We start from the raw sequence: 17,756 nt of genomic DNA on the forward strand, positions 1-17,756 counted from the left end.
TGCAGATGTCCCTTAAGGTTCCCTTTCTGTATTCTAAAATAAAGGCTGTTTTAAGATATAATAATAATAATAATAATTATTATTATTATTATTATTATTATTAGTAGTATTATTATTATTTATTATTTGTACCCCGCCCATCTGGCTGGGCTTCCCCAGCCACTCTGGGCGGCTTCCCAAAAAAATATTAAAATACTCTAATACATCAAACATTAAAAGCTTCCCCGAACAGGGCTGCCTTCAGATATTGGGGATATTGGGGAAGGGATCTCTGTGGATAGAACACCTGCTTCTCAGGTCTCTGGTCTCAGGTTCAGTCTCTGAGGTCATCTCCAGGTGGGGCTGGGAGAGACTCTGGTGCGAAAGAGATCTCTGGAGATCTTCCTGTCAGTGTAGACAATACTGAACTCAGTAGACTAATGGACTGGTTCTGTATAAGGTAGCTTCCTATATTCCTAAACTGTCATAATTTGAATAATGCTGATATTTCTGATGATCCTCGACCCAGAAGGGAAGGGGGCGCTAATTGGAATGAAACCAGAAGTAATGTGTCCCTGTCAGCTGTCCAGTGAAAAACAAGCACAAAACCATCACATAGTACTAAAGATAAGATAATACTTTACTGATGGTAGGAATTGTTGTTGTTGTTGTTTAGTCGTTTAGTCGTGTCTGACTCTTCGTGACCCCATGGACCAGAGCACGCCAGGCACTTCTGTCTACCACTGCCTCCCGCAGTTTGGTCAGACTCATGTTTGTAGCTTCGAAGACACTATCCAACCATCTCGTCCTCTGCCGTCCCCTTCTCCTTGTGCCCTCCATCTTTCCCAACATCAGGGACTTTTCCAGGGAGTCTTCTCTTCTCAGGAGGTGGCCAAAGTCTTGGAGCCTCAGCTTCAGGATCTGTCCTTCCAGTGAGCACTCAGGGCTGATTTCCTTCAGAATGGATGGGTTTGATCTTTTTGCAGTCCATGGGACTCTCAAGAGTCTCCTCCAGCACCAGAATTCAAAAGCATCCATTCTTCAGCGATCAGCCTTCTTTATGGTCCAGCTCTCACTTCCATACATCACTACTGGGAAAACCATAGCTTGAACTATACAGACCTTTGTTGGCAAGGTGATGTCTCTACTTTTCAAGATGCTGTCTAGGATGGTAGGAAGGTCGTTGCCAATTATGGCTTTCCTCTACTGTTTCTTTGCATTTGATTCCCCCCCCCCTTTGGTGGGGGGAGTGGAGATAGTGGGCTGGTTGCTCTGAATGTACTCCATTCCTGCCACACTTGGCTAGTTTTTCAAACTTGACCACTTGCCTCATAAAATTAGAAACTCATTATCAAAGGTAGGTTGGAAGAGTGTCCTGATGAACTTTGCCCTCTTAAGCTGCTCAGTTTTGTAATGTGGGGCAACTCCAGCGCGTTGACCTGGCCTTCTCCAGTTTCTCACTGGCAAGGTCTTTCGGAACAAGATGTGGTTACAGACAGCCCTAATCCTGCAAGCTGCTTTTCCTTTCAGCATAATCTAGGCAAACGCTTTCCCTTTAGGGATGCGTGGAACATCCCCGGTTTAGTTATGCAGAAATAGTCCCCTCGCTGAAAAGCGGCGTCACGTGTTCGGGAGCGACACTTATCTGCAAGAATCCTCCTTGCAAGCGTAGGATTTTCTACATGGTAAGTTTGCCGTTTTGGATCCCATCTGGTGTGCAAGGCGCCAGACTGCTGCTCACCATCATCCTTCATTCAAATAGCCGGCTTCCTTCATTTGCTTAGCTAAATTGCTAGTCATGCAGTGGAGAGAGGCGCAATGAGCTGTGCAGGATGCTGAAGTCCCTCTTGATTGCTGAACTCCTAGCCGTCGGGGAAAAAACGGAGTAGAAATGGCAAAAGGTTGTCAGTTTGATCAAACATATGGCACGGGGGTGGCTTGGGCTTTTATATGAGAAAAAGGCATGAGTAAGAGCCTTAATGAGTCACGCCTGAAGAAGGCTTCGTGTATGCCAGTTACACGCTCTAAGTACTTGACTGCCCCTCCTGATCATCTTTCAATCTGGCGTGACAATTCCAAGAGTATTGTTTGATATTCCCTGCTGCTTCCCTGCTGAAGGAACGCTCTTGTGCAATAATGTTTCTTGCTTACCTGGTTGAAGGATAGAGAGGGGGGGTGAGTGTAGGTAGAAACTAGCACACCGTAGAAAGGTAAAACTTGCATTTGTTGCACTGCTCACTTTTGCCTTTGGCCCCGGAGGTGAATGCAGTCCTTGGATGTTGGATGAAGAGGGTTTTCCACCCTCCCCTGTTCCACTGCCTCACTTGTCCTAACAGTGTTTTGAAATGGGTCACTTTTTATTATTAAAAAAAGGTAAAGGACCCCTGGACGGTTAAGTCCAGTCAAAGGCGACTATGGGGTTGCGGCCCTCATCTCGCTTTCAGGCTGAGGGAGCCAGCGTTTGTCCACAGGCAGTTTTCCGGGTCATGTGGCCAGCAGGACTAAACCGCTACTGGCGCACGGAGGACCGTGACAATTGCCAGAGCTCACAGAAACGCTTGTACCTTCCCACCGCAGTGGTACCTATTTATCTACTTGCACTGGCATGCTTTCGAACTGCTAGGTTGGCAGGAGCTGGGACAGAGCAACGGGAGCTCACCCCGTCGCGGGGATTCCAACCACCAACCTTCCGAAAAGCAAGCCCAAGAGGCTCAGTGGTTTAGACCGCAGCGCCACCTGCATCCGTGGTCACTTTTTATAGATGGGAACTGAACCTCTGAGGGTTGGATGGGAAGTTCTTCATACCTGAGTAGCAAAACACACAGAGAGAAAATGGAAGTGAGAATTCATGTGGGTGTTGTTGTTGTTTTGTAAGATAGGTCTACTTTAAACAGGAGCCTGCAGGAATGTGGCATCCCAATTACAGATACTTCCTATTCCAGCCTTGCCACCTCAATTTGTGCTCCTTTGTGGGAATAATTTCAGTTCACTCGTGAGAAAGATTAAAAACGTGCAGAAACTTGCACGAGAGGCCAGTGACACCTGTGAGATTTTAAACTGGTGTATTCTGAATCTTGGACAGCACTGGCCTCACCTGCCATGTGCCTCCCATGCTTTGAACTTCTCTTAATATTTGTTCTCCGCTCTCATTAAGGCATACCTGCTTGCGATAAATCTCTTCCTGACCACAGCTATGCTCATAAAAGCCTTGACTCAGACTGATTAAGCACACTAAAACTAAGAAAGCTTGTAGCGATCCATCTCAGCAATTGCTGGCTGTTCTAAGTTCTCACCAAGACGTGTTGATTTATGTTCCATCGCTTTGCCCTCTTCTACTTCCATTCTTAATTTTTTTCACAGTCATCTGGATTTGAGCCTTCAAGGTGGTTTTTGGATTCACATCTCCCTCTAGTGTCAACGCTGAGCATTACAGTGCCTAAAGACCCAATAAATCAAATCCTGTTTTGTAACTCCCCTCTTGACCAGTATGGGCTATTTGAAACCTAATTAGCAGTGTCTGCATTACATAATTATCACTGTCAGTCGTTCTTTGCACTTCTTTCCCACTCTGACCTCACTCTGACCCCAGAAAGGCATCCCTGTACACCTGACAGCTGAGAATCTCACTGTGCATCTGTTGAAGTGGGACTGTAGTCATCAAGGGCTTACATCAAGATTGCATTCAAATGAACTTTGACCTTCAGCATGTGATACAGACTCTTGGAGCTGCTCTGATTCCCCTGCCAGCCCACACCAGAGGGCATTGGCTGCAGTTGTCAGGATATTTTTTATCCATTTTCCATTTCTTAAAGAAAATCTGCCCCTCCTTCCTACAACTTCTGTCTTAACACCCGCCCAGCTTAAGACAGGGCCTGATCCTCCTGTTTCTTACCAGGTGACCTTTTTCTGGATCGCCGAGAGCTTTGCAAGCCTGCTGTGTTTTTAAGGTTCTTCAGTGAATGTTTTGTTTTATGGCGAAACTTTGCCACCCAATGACTTTCAGGATCTACTTTTTCAGGAGTCTTAAAATATGGGCCATAGGAAGCAGAGAATATTCTGATAGCTTTAAAGAGGTGGTGGCTGGATAGTTATTTTCATCTAAGGGTCATGTGGCTCGTGTCAGACAGGCAGAATTAATGGTGACATTTTCCTACCCGAATTGAGCACAGATAATATTTCTGGCCTTCGTCACTTGTTTTAGTTGACAAATAAGATAGTACGTTTTAGACAGGACTTGCTATCATGCAGATGAGAATAAAATGAGTTGAGGAAGCAAATTTGCTGCTTTATGTATGTGAAGCATTTTTGTCTTTTCTTTCCTTCACCAGAGCTCAAAGTGGTTTTTAAATGGTGTGGGACCTAATCTTTGACTACAATTTTGACAAGCAATTATAAAAATATTGGTTTGTCTAAACTGCTATTGGGTGTGTGTGTCCTGGGGGCTTAACAGTACAGCTCCAAAGCACCCCTCCACAGTCTGTGTGATGTCAGGATCATGCATACACCCTTCCTCTGTAATCAAATCTTCCATTTTTTAAGTGCTGGAGACAAGTGTAATGCATGGCCTTGAGAGCTGAGTACTTAGAATTTTAAAAGTGAAACTTGCGCCATTAGGTTTGGAAATGGTTGCTAATAAAAGTAATAAGCCTGTCAGAACTGAAATGGAAATTAATCTGCAACTGAAATAATATGTGAGTTAAAGCTGCTTGTTGCAAACTCAAGTTTAAGAGCAAGTACCACTTAAGGACATTTATTCCTGTCCACTTAATACTGACAATGTGTACATTTCATTGCACTCTGCTTTTGGGTGCTCTGAAAGCCTTACAGAACGACTTCTCTTTTGGTGAGGAGCACTTACATGACTGGGACTAAGACTTGTGCTGTTAATCTTACACAGTGTTGACTTGCGAAGACTGGAGAGAGGTGTTCTGAGGTGTTTGCGATTCTTGGGGAACGGCAGAAGGCTAACAGATGCAGATCCCACAGTCTTTTCCTGGGCACACTCACTTTGTGACCTCTTTGGATAAGTGTGTGTGCGCGTGCATGATTTTGCATGCCCTGCCACTGTCCAACAGAGGGAGTTGCAGGCAAGCGGATGGCTGTGCAAATAATTGCTGAGAACAATAGCCTTGCAGTTCTCCCAAAAGTCAAAGCTTTCAGAAGTTAATTTTAAATGCTGCCTCGCTGGTCTTTTGCCAGGTGCACTTGCTTGGCAGCTGGAAATCCTACTGGGCCCTTTTGCTTCAGTTCCATGAACTTTTAATGCTATCAAGTACCAAAGCTACATGTGAGAAGACGTTTATTTTGCAGTGCGTGTAAAAGAGTGCCTCCTTGACCTTGAGCTTTATTGATCCCCGCTATCGGCTGTCTGGGTGACGTCATCTGTTGGATATACATAGGCAGGTGGTAGATGGTCGCATTCACACAACACTGAGGCTGCCTGTCACACAGCCTGACCTAAGAGTCAGCGCTGAGAGTGGCGTCTTGGAAGCGTCTGCTGGAAAGCCTAAACATGAGAGACAGGATTTAGAGTCTTTGCCTGACCAGGACTTGTGGCAAAATCCAATTTCTTGAGGAACCAGATGTTCTGTTGACTGCTTGGGAAGAGACAGCACTGTCTTGGGAAGGAGTTGCAGCACCTGCAGATTATTGCATAACCCTTCGCACAAACGGGAGCCTCGTAGAACCAAACCAAAGTCCCCTTCCTGTGGCAGCCGCAAATCCAAGCCTCACAAAGTGTCTGTGATGGAGAAGTGGGACAACCACGCAGGTGCCTCAGCATTCCATATGCCAGACTGGATGGTGAGTTAACTGCTGTTCAGCTCTCTGTACCAGCAGAACTGTCTTGATTGGAGCCATACCATGCTGGACGGGTTTGTCTTTGGTCTAGAGTTCTGCCAGTTCCGAGGTGTGCTCTTGTTCTTGACAGGGTCTAACAGCCCGAACTACCGTATTTTTCGCTCTATAAGACGCACCAGACCACAGGACACACCTAGTTTTTGGAGGAGGAAAACAAGAAAAAAAAAAATCTGAATCTCAGAAGGCAGAACAGCAAGAGGGATCGCTGCCCAGTGAAAACAGCAATCCCTCTTGCTGTTCTGGCTTTTGGGATAGCTGCACAGCCTGCATTCGCTCCATAAGACGCACACACATTTCACCTTACTTTTTAGGAGGGAAAACGTGAGTCTTATAGAGCAAAAAATACGGTATGTTATAAATGAGCAAGTGTCACCACTATCTGTAGAATGGAGCATTTCTACCCCAAGAGTTCCTTCTCATTTTTACTTGGATAAAAAGTGGAATTTCTGATTTCTTTATTTAGTCTGTTTAACAAAATTTTTACTTGATTGTAGTAAAACCTCTAAGCAGTTTACAGTAAATATTAAAATAAAAGCAGTTTGAAAACAACTGTAACAGATAATCAAAATTAACAGCAGAGTAGTTTAAAGCACATCAGCACCTTGTGTGTGATAAGGACACCATAATGATTCACGTACTAGAAGTAGAAAAATGAGGCAGTCACCTCGGGCAACAAATCTTTGGGTACCATTAAAGGTGATGGAATCGGGAAGTGGGTTGATCTGGCCCAAACAGCGCAATCCACCACAAATAAGCAACTTCACATGTGCATTATTCTGTTCCTGTGTTGATCTTCCTGTTCCTTTCCATGAGGCTTGCAAAGAGAGCATCCCGGTGGACTGGGTCCAGTGGCAACCTTTTGAAGCACAGGACAGCTTTATGTGGTTGGTGTGGGTATCATAGTTGCTTTGCACGATACACAATGCCTTACTCTTGTCAGTGGGCAAGTGGCTTCCTTCAATGCTGTCATAAAGAGCCATTTCTGTGAAAGCCAAAGAGTGCTTATGCCTAATAATTTTTTCCTGGGGTACTCGAATCTGATCTGATTTCTGTATAATAACTTTGCTTCCATGTTAAGCCTTTCTTGCAATTATTCCACATGCACTCACTTCTTTCTCCAAAGATAGCTCCAAATGGCTATCTTGTACTCCTTTTGAGTGTGGGATAAGGGTAAGAAACATAGAGCTTTATTCAGTAAGGATTCCATACATATCCTTCCGTAACCTAGTATGGAACTGGCTGGGACTGATGGGAATTGTAGGCCAAAACATCTGGAACATACCAGCTTGAGGAAGGGTGATCTACACAGCTGAGCTCTGCCCTGGGGTGCTCAGAATTACTACCATTCATTCCTTCTTTAAATACTGCTTAATATTCAGCTGCTATAGCAGAAGTACAAACCCATCCCTTGTAAGAGCAGATCCTGTAGTACGCCTAGCCGTGGTGAAGAGGGAATGTGACCTAAAATCTAAGACACAATGCATTTATTGGGCTCTGGAAGTTTACCTTTGAGTTATTGCCTGTATGCGATATGGCTGTCTTCACTGATGCATATTTGAAAGTACATTAGGAAATCAAGAAAAATTGATTAGTGGTATCCAGCTATGTTGTTATGCTCAGAGTAGATGCATTGAAATTGAAATCAAATCAATCAATACCAATTTAACTCAATTTATCAAAGGCTAAAAGCTTGTTTAGCTTTGTACGGAGTGCCTTTATTGAGTATCTCTTAATCCGTCTCATTTTACCTTTTGTATACCTCTAGGAAAATACATGAGGTGTGTTAATAGTGTAGACATAAGGCTGCCTTTGCAGTTAACAGGTTTCTACAGTAGTCAGGTTTGTAGGATTTCTGAGTTTCACTGTGGCATCGGATATTTTGGCTGGGGGGAAAAATACCCCACTCAGCATTGTTGGAGTCACTCGCCGCTCTGTCTGAATTCAGTGTTAGAGACGTAGGGCAAAGGTTGCAGTTTTGCTGAAGTCTTGGTTCATGCTAGGAATAGAGAGCTGTGAACTCTGCTTTTAATCTGGTATGAGCCAGTGACAATGTGTATCATGATTTAAAGGTTAAACTTTAATCCCAATCAAAGCAAGACCATTTATAGGAAAGAAAAATAAGAGTACTATTAGATTTACAGTATTATGTGCAGAAGGGAAAGTATGGTTAGCTAGCTATAAAAAAAGCTTTTAGAAAGTTATATCATTCCCTTCAGTAGCATTATCTTTATGAATAACTATTAGAACAAATGAAGTAGCAACATGGCAGATCAAAATAATGAATCAAACATATTCAAACAGCAGAGGCCATAAAACAAGAGCAGCACAATGGTAGAATAAAATAAAATCAGATTACATTCTCAGACTTTTAAAAATGTAAGGTTATTTGCCTAGCACTGAAAAGGCGACCCGGGGGCAGCTTTCCAAAGATGGGGGCACCCCACCTGAGAAAGGTCCCTCCCCTGTGCCATCCAGCTAACATCAGAGGTTGGGCCATCCAGAGAACGGCTATCAACGATCTCAGTCCGCAGGCAGGCTTGTGTTGGAGAAGATGTATTGAGGGTATAGTCAAAGAACCAGGGCTCTGAATTGCACTCAGGTGGATCAACAGCCGTTGTAGGTTGAAAAGCCTCTGAAGCCTCAAATCTGGTATGTCGCACACTTAACATCCTCTAAATTTCCAGAAATTCTGTGATACCAGCAATTCAAATACAGTCTGCTGTGGTTATTTTTGTTTTAAACTTGGTTCCTTTTGCATTGTTCTGCCATAGCACAGCTGAAGAGCTGTTCTAACCAAAACAGATTTGGTTAATTGGTCAAGTACTAACAAATAATGGTCAAACATTTTTGCTTTATACTTAATATTTATGTTAATTATGAAAACTGATTAATGTCGTTGCTTTGTAATGGTTAACATTTTAAAGATGGTAATGAAATATTGCAGCATTAATGATGTTAGACAAGTTTCTATTAATGTGAACAATTTCGTTCTCCTTGGCTTATGTTTCTGGAACACTAAGGTTGGTCTACAGTTTTAAAAAAAATGAAACTAAAACAGGAATAAAGTGAAGTAACAGCAGTTGTTCAAAAATAAGCCACATTTTTTAATGCAAGTGTGCTAAGGTAGGCATCAGCCTAATTCTTCAGGCATCATTACCATAATGATTTCATGGAGTATTTGCAATCAAATTAGGTCAACAGTTAATTGCTGCTCCAAGCCTAAGAGATGTGCATGCTTTTGAACGATAGTCAGACATTAAGGAATTAAGTAATGGAGTTGTTATTGTGGATCAGTGCAAATTTGGACCAATTTCAGTTACCTGACATATTGGCTTGTGTGTTTCGTATATTTATATCCCATCTTCCTTTGATCATGGGACTCAGCCATCCAGGTACTGAGCAGACTCTGACCTGTTTAGCTTCCGCAAGGTGGCTGTCTCATGTGTCCTCAGACCAGACTCATGTGTCCTCAGATGTGTTAACATACTTTAGAATGTATATAATTTATTATATTTATTATCTATGGATTGAAGCACCTTGATCTATCTTGACATATTTTTTGATATTACCAGCTGAAGAAGGCGTGTACTCCGAAACAGGGCCCTGTCCTGGTTACCACCACTGAACCGTACATCTGATTCACACTCCGGATACTCCTTTTTGGCCCCATTTGATCCTTCATTCTTTATTCTTTATTCTAATTTTATATAATGTGGACCCGTTTTGACTGCTATTGAGACTTGTATAAAACAATTGTTGTGCACTGGTATTTCATGTACCTTTGTACTATATCATTGTATATTTGAAACGACATTATTTCTGCACTTAAACGTTGTATCCAAACTTACCATTACTTTAAAACTATCATACTTATACGTTGTGTTTAAATCTACTACTAGCTTCAAACTGTTATTCTTAGCAGAATACACACGTTTTTCATTTCAACTCTTGAGTAGGAATTATTCCTTATATTGAAACTTTTGGCCAGAGTTCTTGATATATCCTTCTCAGACCATACCCTGCATCTTGTTTCTCTCGCGTCCACCCCCACCACTTTCTTAGTTCTGTCCATCCGATCTCCTCCAAGTGGCATTCTTGCCAGCTGCTTGGTAATCAATGTGGCCGATCAGTGAGAGGTCAGTATAAGCAATGGTCTGTGCAGTGGAATAGATGCACAAATCTGCCTTGTGTGAGAGGAAACGAGGCTGAACAAGAACAGTGAAGAGTTAAGTGTTAATCCTCCTGAGGTTTTAACTCATGTGACATTCTAGCTGCAGGCTGGAATCTTAACCACTCTGAGGATTTAGCAAAGGCCTTGGCACCGCACCTCTAGTTAAGGTATGAGAGTTTGGCACAAGCAGCCACCTCTTTGAAAGTAGAAGTGATCTTTAGACCTTTTGGCTGAAACTTTAAGCATTGCAGGTTTGCAGTGTGATAAAAAGGACCCCTGACCATTAGGTCCAGTTGTGGCCGACTCTGGGGTTGCGGCGCTCATCTTGCTTTATTGGCCGAGGGAGCCGGCGTACAGCTTCCAGGTCATGTGCACCTTCCCGCCGCAGTGGTACCTATTTATCTACTTGCACTTTGACATGCTTTCGAACTGCTAGGTTGGCAGGAGCAGGGGCCGAGCAACGGGAGCTCACCCCGTCATGGGGATTCGAACCGCCGACCTTCTGATCGGCAAGTCCTAGGCTCTGTGGTTTAATCCACAGCGCCACCCGCGTCCCATGATGTTTCCTCTAAATTTCCCTAACCCCCATTTTCTGAAAGCCAGCTGTTCTCTGCAAGAGAGAAGGTATATGTGTCAGCAGCAGAGCCAAGTCTGTCTTCAAACTGCGTCTGTGTGCCTTGGCCTCCCTCTCAGGTGTTAACCCATAAGCATCCAGAGGCACACTTCTGGTTTCATTTGAAAAAGTAGGACAGCTGATAAGCATCTTGCCTGTAAGCAAGGCATTCCTTTTTAAGTTGCTGCCCGTCATCTGGCTTTTCTTTTCTGACTAACGAAGAGATCTTAGACAGTTGGCAGGTTTCCTCCCAGCCCGCTCCTTAATGCACAGCGCATTTCTGAGAGCCAGAAGTTCTGGGCGCCAGTCTCCTACTGAAGCCCACTAGCCCTTGCCCTCCAGCACTGCAAACAATACCTCGGTGGGGACAGAACGAGGGCACCCAAGATAGAGGAGATATTATAGAAGAGGAAACGGTTCTGTCTGTGCAGTCTGTATAGCTAAGGTTTCTGAGAGCTTCTACCCTTGTACGACTTCATTTTCCAGGACATTTGTTGTCTGGAATGAAAAGTTGCTGATTAGCATTACCTGGCCTTGGCTGTGCTCAAATCGCTTGAGGTTTTCTTCTTGATTGTGAACTTACTTTGGCGGTGAGAGAGTTCCAGGAAGTGGGGGGTTCTCCTTTGAAATGGTACACATTGCAGAATCACTAAAAGCACCATTGAGGTCTGTTAATGAACAAATAAATGGCTGGACTTTGGAACAAGGTGCATAATAGATGGCAATGGAGGACTCTGGGGGAACATCCTGTCGCTGCTGAGAGGTGTGTGTGTTTCACTCTGCAAGACCTAGTTGTGTAATTAATATCCGATGCTAGCTGTGCTATAACATGCGGGTTTGCTTTTTTTAAAGAAAAGCTGTTTGCCTTATTCGATGCCTTTTGTTCAGTCTGTATCCTTCTGAAGTGGCAGGCTGCCTGTGAACATTCGTGCCAGAGTAAACTGGTTCAGGTGCAGTCTTTCCTTGCTCAAGGCTTGCAGCATCCAGCAAAGATCTGCAGTTGTCACACATGGTGCTCTTGTATTTCCTTAAGCAGAATTGCTTTCACTAGTGTCCCCCCCCCCTGGAATGCCCTCCCATCACATGTCAAGGAGATAAAGAACCACTCAACTTTTAGAAGATATCTGAAGGGAGCCCTGTTTCGGGAAGTTTTTAATGTTTGACGTTTTACTATGTTTTTATATGTGCTGTGAGCCACCCAGAGTGGCTGGGGAAACCCAGCCAGATGGGCGGGGTATAAATAATAAAATTATAATTATTAGAGGTGTTGCTACTAATTGGCCATTAGTGTGAGGTGCTATAGCACGTTTGAGGTCCATTGGAAAGGTGTGTATATTTTGATCTTTAAACAGACCCCTGTGCAGAATCTCTAAGGAACCTCTCCTCCAGAAGGCCATTGATATGAGGAGAATCATAGATCAGCGGGTTTCTCCAGGCAAAAAGAGGAACTTTGGTTAACATTGATTTTATAATTTGTTACAGTTGTAAGCCACTTTCATTATTTCATGGTTACAGGCAACCAATTACTTTATCTAGTTGGCATTATGCAGTAGACCTTTTATATCATATCATATATATTACATAATCATGATAAAAATCATAGTGGATAAAATCAATTAAAATTACTCTCGTATAGCGTTGAATAAAAGTATATGTCTTTGGTTCCAAAATGCTTTAAAATACTTGACTAATATTTGACTATGTTTGATCAGTTAGTTGACCAGCCCTTTTTTGAAAGGTCAAATGCCCAACCCTGAATGAGGATCAAATTAGAAAGAATCAAAACCTGATGTTTTTTTAAAAAGAAATTGTGGCATTGGGAGGCTGTGATGTGAGGCAGAGCTTTGTTACCTGTAGAAAATGTTCTGTTCCATAAGTACAAACAAATGGATGCCAAATTTATTTTAATAATGTAAGTAAAGCACATACTATCCTCTTCAAAATTTTACCTGTATTCTAATACAAAATTCTACATAATATAACATTTAAACCACACTAAATGTTCATTATTTTTTCTCCTCAAATATTTCAGGTCAAATACTAATGGTGTGCTGGGCAGGGGGCATTAGCATGATGGACTTTTTTTTTGCTTTGTTTACTAATCACAAATAAAATTAAGATGCTAAGATCACCGTCTAGGGCCTCATATAGCCAAAAACTATGCACAAGAGCAGGAAATATCATCTGGTTTGGGAGAAACCTCAAGTAATAGAACAGGCACCCCCAACCTTCGGCCCTCCAGATGTTTTGGACTACAATTCCCACCATCCCTGACCACTGGTCCTGTTAGCTAGGGATCATGGGAGTTGTAGGCCGAAACATCTGGAGGGCCGCAGGTTGGGGATGCATGTAGTAGAAAATCTTCAAAAAGTATTCAGGAAGAAACACTGGTGAGGGAAGGCCATCCCATCTGAATGGGGAACACACTTTAAGAAGGACACTGACAAACTGGAACGTGTCCAGAGGAGGGCAACCAAAATGGTCAAAGGCCTGGAAACGATGCCTTATGAGGAACGGCTAAGGGAGCTGGGCATGTTTAGCCTGGAGAAGAGGAGGTTAAGGGGTGATATGATAGCCATGTTCAAATATATAAAAGGATGTCACATAGAGGAGGGAGAAAGGTTGTTTTCTGCTGCTCCAGAGAAGTGGACACGGAGCAATGGATCCAAACTACAAGAAAGAAGATTCCACCTAAACATTAGGAAGAACTTCCTGACAGTAAGAGCTGTTTGACAGTGGAATTTGCTGCCAAGGAGTGTGGTGGAGTCTCCTTCTTTGGAGGTCTTTAAGCAGAGGCTTGACAACCATATGTCAGGAGTGCTCTGATGGTGTTTCCTGCTTGGCAGGGGGTTGGACTCCATGGCCCTTGTGGTCTCTTCCAACTCTATGATTCTATGACATTTTCATGCAGGCCCCACATCTTAAATGATGAATTACAGCTATGGTACAAACCCTCAGTGGGTGCTTTGATATTAGTGTATTGGAGTGCTTGAGTCATGGCCAGCGTGGACTTTGCCTTGGACACTGATCCTCAATCTCTTGGTTGTTCGACAAGCTGTAATCTTGCAAAAATGAACCATATTCAAGGTTTCTAGTTACAAGCAAGCCTGAATAACCGGATTACAATTGGGGGTCGGCCCCTGCAACTTTCCATTTGCTGTTTGCTTGACTAATTCCAAAAGCTGCTTCCTTAGTCTCTCTTTCTTTTGGTATACCAACCTCCCTTCATAATACAACTTGAACCTCAGTGGAGTCGCTTTGTTATGAGTAACTGAGATAAGAGGCCTAAAATAACTGCCAAATCCTGCACAACGTAGAATTCTGACATGGAAATTGAACCTTCATCAATTGTATGGCTTGAGACAGCTGCTTAAACTATTGGGGACCAGCTTCTCTGCCTCACCAAGGATGTTGAAGAGAATGGCCAAAAGGAGGATAGCTTTCCATTTTGTGTGAGCCATTCTTTTCTCCTCTTTGTGAGACGCCTTGTTGTTTCTTTGAGGGATCTGGAAATTTATTTTATTTAACAAAATTTACATATGGCTTGATCCTCTTGGCGTTTTACAAGAAATATTAAAATGATCTGGCAGGGAACTGCCATCGGCTCAGGGGGGAGAGGGGAAAAGCCAGATGGATTACAGAGAGCCCCCAAAGATCGTGGGAAACAGGCTCCTCCTCAGCGGAGGAGTGTAACCACGCCTCCAGTGGAGAGGAGCTTCAGGGCTCGGAGGAGGCGAGGCAGGGCCAGGACACCTTGCCTGGGCAAAGCAGGGAGGAGAGAGGTCCTCCGTTACCCACGCCCTCCTTGCGCAGTAAGCTTTCGCGCCGAGAGGGGAGGCGCAGACTGGGCGTCAAGAAACTACTTTGCTGGGGAAGGTTTAAGGACCGTCCACTCACAGTTTCTGCCAGTGAATGAGCCAGCCACGGGAGAGTGGCGCTCTGGACAGATAAAGTTTATTTTGGCATCAAAAGCAAGGCTTCACAGCCGAGCAGGGAGGCATTTGCCTACTTGCTCTCGAGCAACCCCTTGGAACCCTAACATGTTCAATAAAAAACAGTTGCAAACAATTAAAAAACATTTAAAGATAATTAAAATTAACACTTAAAAAGACTGAAACATGTCAGCATCTTTACATGTCCAGATAAGCTTGTGTAAACGAAAAGGTTTTAAGCAGGTGCCGAAAAGTATGCAGCAAAGGTGGCTGCCTGATGTCAATAGGCAGAGAGTTCCAAAGTTACACTAAAAGATCAATTTCCTACCTATACGGAATGAGCATTATGTGGCAGCTGTAACAGGGCTAGTTCCACAGACTGAAGTGGTCAAACGGGCATGATCTTGCAGGTAAACTGGCCCCAAGTTAACAGTTGCTCCCAGCTGAAATAATCCTTATATTCTACCTGCAGTTTCATTTGTCAGTTTTACTATCTCCCAACCGGCTCCATATTTCCCTAATCAACTCTGTTGTCTTCCTGGTGTTTAGCATATAGCATCCATGGTATCTTTATTTATTTATTAGCCAATTCCTAGACTGTTTCATAGCATAACATGTTTAAGAGAAAATCCTGAGATATATACGTTATCTATATTTGATTTGATATACCTCACATAAGTATGTTAATGAGTTCATTATTACTTGAAGCTGAAAAGATTCATTGCTCACTTCAGTCACAATACTCCAAATGCTTTCTGTTTTGAGACATTTCTTTCAAATGTGGTGCCAGTGCCCCCCATTTTCTTTGCAGAACCAGCAGTGGCCATCTTTCATTTTACTCACAGAATAAATCTAGGGTTTTCTCCCTGTATCAGCCTTTAAAAGGGAATAAGTATGAGGGTTAAAAGTGTGTGCGTATTCAAGCCTGAAATTGCCCTACATGCTTTTGAATTTTACATTCTGAAGAGGGCTGTACCACATGATTCTTCAATGAAACCCTGATTTCAGCAGAGTCTTTGGAAATAATGGACCTGTTGAGTTCTGCTATCCACCCCAGTTGCTACATTCCATTCTGTTAGAGCAGCAGTCCCCATCCTTCTGACCTTCTAGAGTTTTGTACAGTTTTCAAGATCTTCAGGCGGATTTTTTCCCATTTTTAAATGATTGAATTCCATCTGGATGTCCATGAGCGACCTGCCTTCTGTCTCTGGAAGGAACCGGAAGAGGAGAACCCATGAGATTGTCATGATGCCCATGAAAACAAGAAAGCAGAAGTTGCCCAGATGACTCACTAAATAAGGGAACAGCATCCCGATCAAGTACAATTCCACCCAATGCAGTGTTGTGCCAATGACCAATGCAGCTGGTCTGGATGACTGTGTGAAGAGTTCTGCTATGACGGGGAACGTTGTCCCTGAAGGCCCCACGCCATAGAGAACGATGTAGAGGAAGATGAGAGCAACATTGCAATATGGTATCCAGAAGGTTCTGTCTTGCAGGGAGAGAGTAGTTGTGAGGACTGCCAAGGCCACTATCATGAGACCGTATCCCCACAGCATCAGTGTCCGTCTGCCCGCACGCTCAATGATGAAGCAGCACACAATGGTTGAGCAGAGCTCACAGGTCCCGATCCCTAGAGTGACGTAGGGGCTGAGTTCTTCACTAAACCCGGCTGTACGGAACACGTCAAAAGAGTAGAAGTAGATGGCACTGACTCCACTGACTGGTAGCGTACCTGTCACTATGATCAACAGGTATATCTGGCATCGCATGGAGCGATCTCTGAAGAGCTCTAGCACACTCATAATTTTTGCTTCTTTTGTGGCTGCCTGCTCCTTCAACAGATCATTCACCTCTGCTCTGTGGTCCCCTTCACCCCAGAGCTGTTTCAGAGATTTCAAGCAGCCTTCCATATCTCCCTTCTGGATTAAAAGATACGACGGAGATTCAGGGAAGAACGGGACTGTGATGAGCAGCAGCAGCGCTAGGATTCCGCTGCTGGCCAACAGGAAAGGCCACAGGGACTCTGTTCCTAAAAGTTCGCGGAGTCCTGTCAGTTGCCCAAGAAATTTCCCCAGGTTTGCTAGAACTGCAATAGTGACATTGGTCAAGCCGCGGAGCTGCTTAGGAGAAATTTCTGCTAGGTACTGACCTTGGATACAGACGCCCAAACCTGCATTAAAACCATACAGGAGTCGTCCAAGGAGAATCATTTCAAAGGACTTTGCTATTCGGCTGGTTCCCATGATCACTGCAGCTACTAACATGAAGAGGCTGTTAAATATCATGCAGTTCTTTTTTCCACATTTTGCAGACAGATACCCTGAGAGGCAGGTTCCCGTCAGTCCTCCAATGCTGAAGATAGACACAGTGAATGACCATAGGAGCATGAGGGTCTGGTCATCAATGGGAGCGTTGTATCTCTCCAGCCAGGTATCGTTGATGAACTTCTTGACGAACGGTGAAGTAAAATTGATCATAGAGACTTGGAATCCAAAATGGAAGCTTCCGCCCAAGCCCAGAACAATGGTCATCAGAAACATTTTTCGATACAAAACCAGGTTTGAGCAAAGGCTGGCCATCTTTCTGTCTTACGGATGTTAATAGTATTCTGTTGGAACTTTCCCTTCGCGATAGCTGCCCAGTTTCCTTTCACTGAGCCTTGTTGCTCAGGGACAGCCAAAATTAAAAGTGACTTTGGACTGTTTGCTGTACATGAACTTTTGCTGACTTTAGTGGGTAAAGTTCACCCTAGCAAAATATGCCACCCAAAATCTCCTGCTTAGCTCAGCCCATCCCTGAATATTCTGATATGGGTCCCTTATACATCCCATTCCAGGCCATGAGAGAACTAGATGCTTTTTTTCTGCACTCCCATAGTATGGCACTTTGTTATAACCATCTACTTAAAAAAAAAAAAGGCCACTTTTAATAACGTAATTATGTCTGTATTTCCTACGTTTCCCCCCTGACCTTACTGTTTATATATTTTCCTATCTCCCCCTTGCAAGTATATATACTTGTAACCTAGGATGGCATGCATCAGTTGAGGTAGAGTGCAGTCCACAAATGCCATTACTAAAATGATTTTTTGTTCGTATTTAAAATGCTACAAAACTGTTTCGTGTTTGCAGTTTGTTTGAATCTAATTTAGCACCCCCTAGAGTTAAGACGTGGGTGGAGCTGTGGTCTAAACCACTGA

At 43.5% G+C, this 17,756-nt stretch overlaps 1 protein-coding gene and 1 pseudogene across 4 annotated transcripts in view; one reads left to right on the plus strand and one right to left on the minus strand.

Annotated features, from left to right (window-relative positions):
- AHCYL2 (adenosylhomocysteinase like 2) overlaps positions 1 to 17,756 on the plus strand; it is a 99,109-nt gene that overhangs the window by 36,287 nt on the left and 45,066 nt on the right. The window lies entirely within an intron of this gene.
- Positions 1,686 to 17,509, minus strand: LOC308486319 (solute carrier family 2, facilitated glucose transporter member 5 pseudogene; annotated as a pseudogene). Of its 3 annotated transcripts, XR_013991475.1 has the most exons (3): positions 15,658 to 17,509; positions 2,666 to 5,485; positions 1,686 to 1,841 (listed from the first exon to the last, which is right to left on the minus strand). The product of XR_013991475.1 is annotated as a solute carrier family 2, facilitated glucose transporter member 5 pseudogene (transcript). The 3 variants fall into 3 exon arrangements; XR_013991476.1 differs by lacking the exon at positions 2,666 to 5,485 and having other exon boundaries at positions 1,820 to 1,841; XR_013991477.1 differs by lacking the exon at positions 1,686 to 1,841 and having other exon boundaries at positions 1,858 to 5,485.

This window comes from Podarcis pityusensis (assembly GCF_964106645.2).
Source record: "Podarcis pityusensis genome assembly, chromosome: 10".
Classification (NCBI taxonomy): Eukaryota; Metazoa; Chordata; class Lepidosauria; order Squamata; family Lacertidae; genus Podarcis; species Podarcis pityusensis.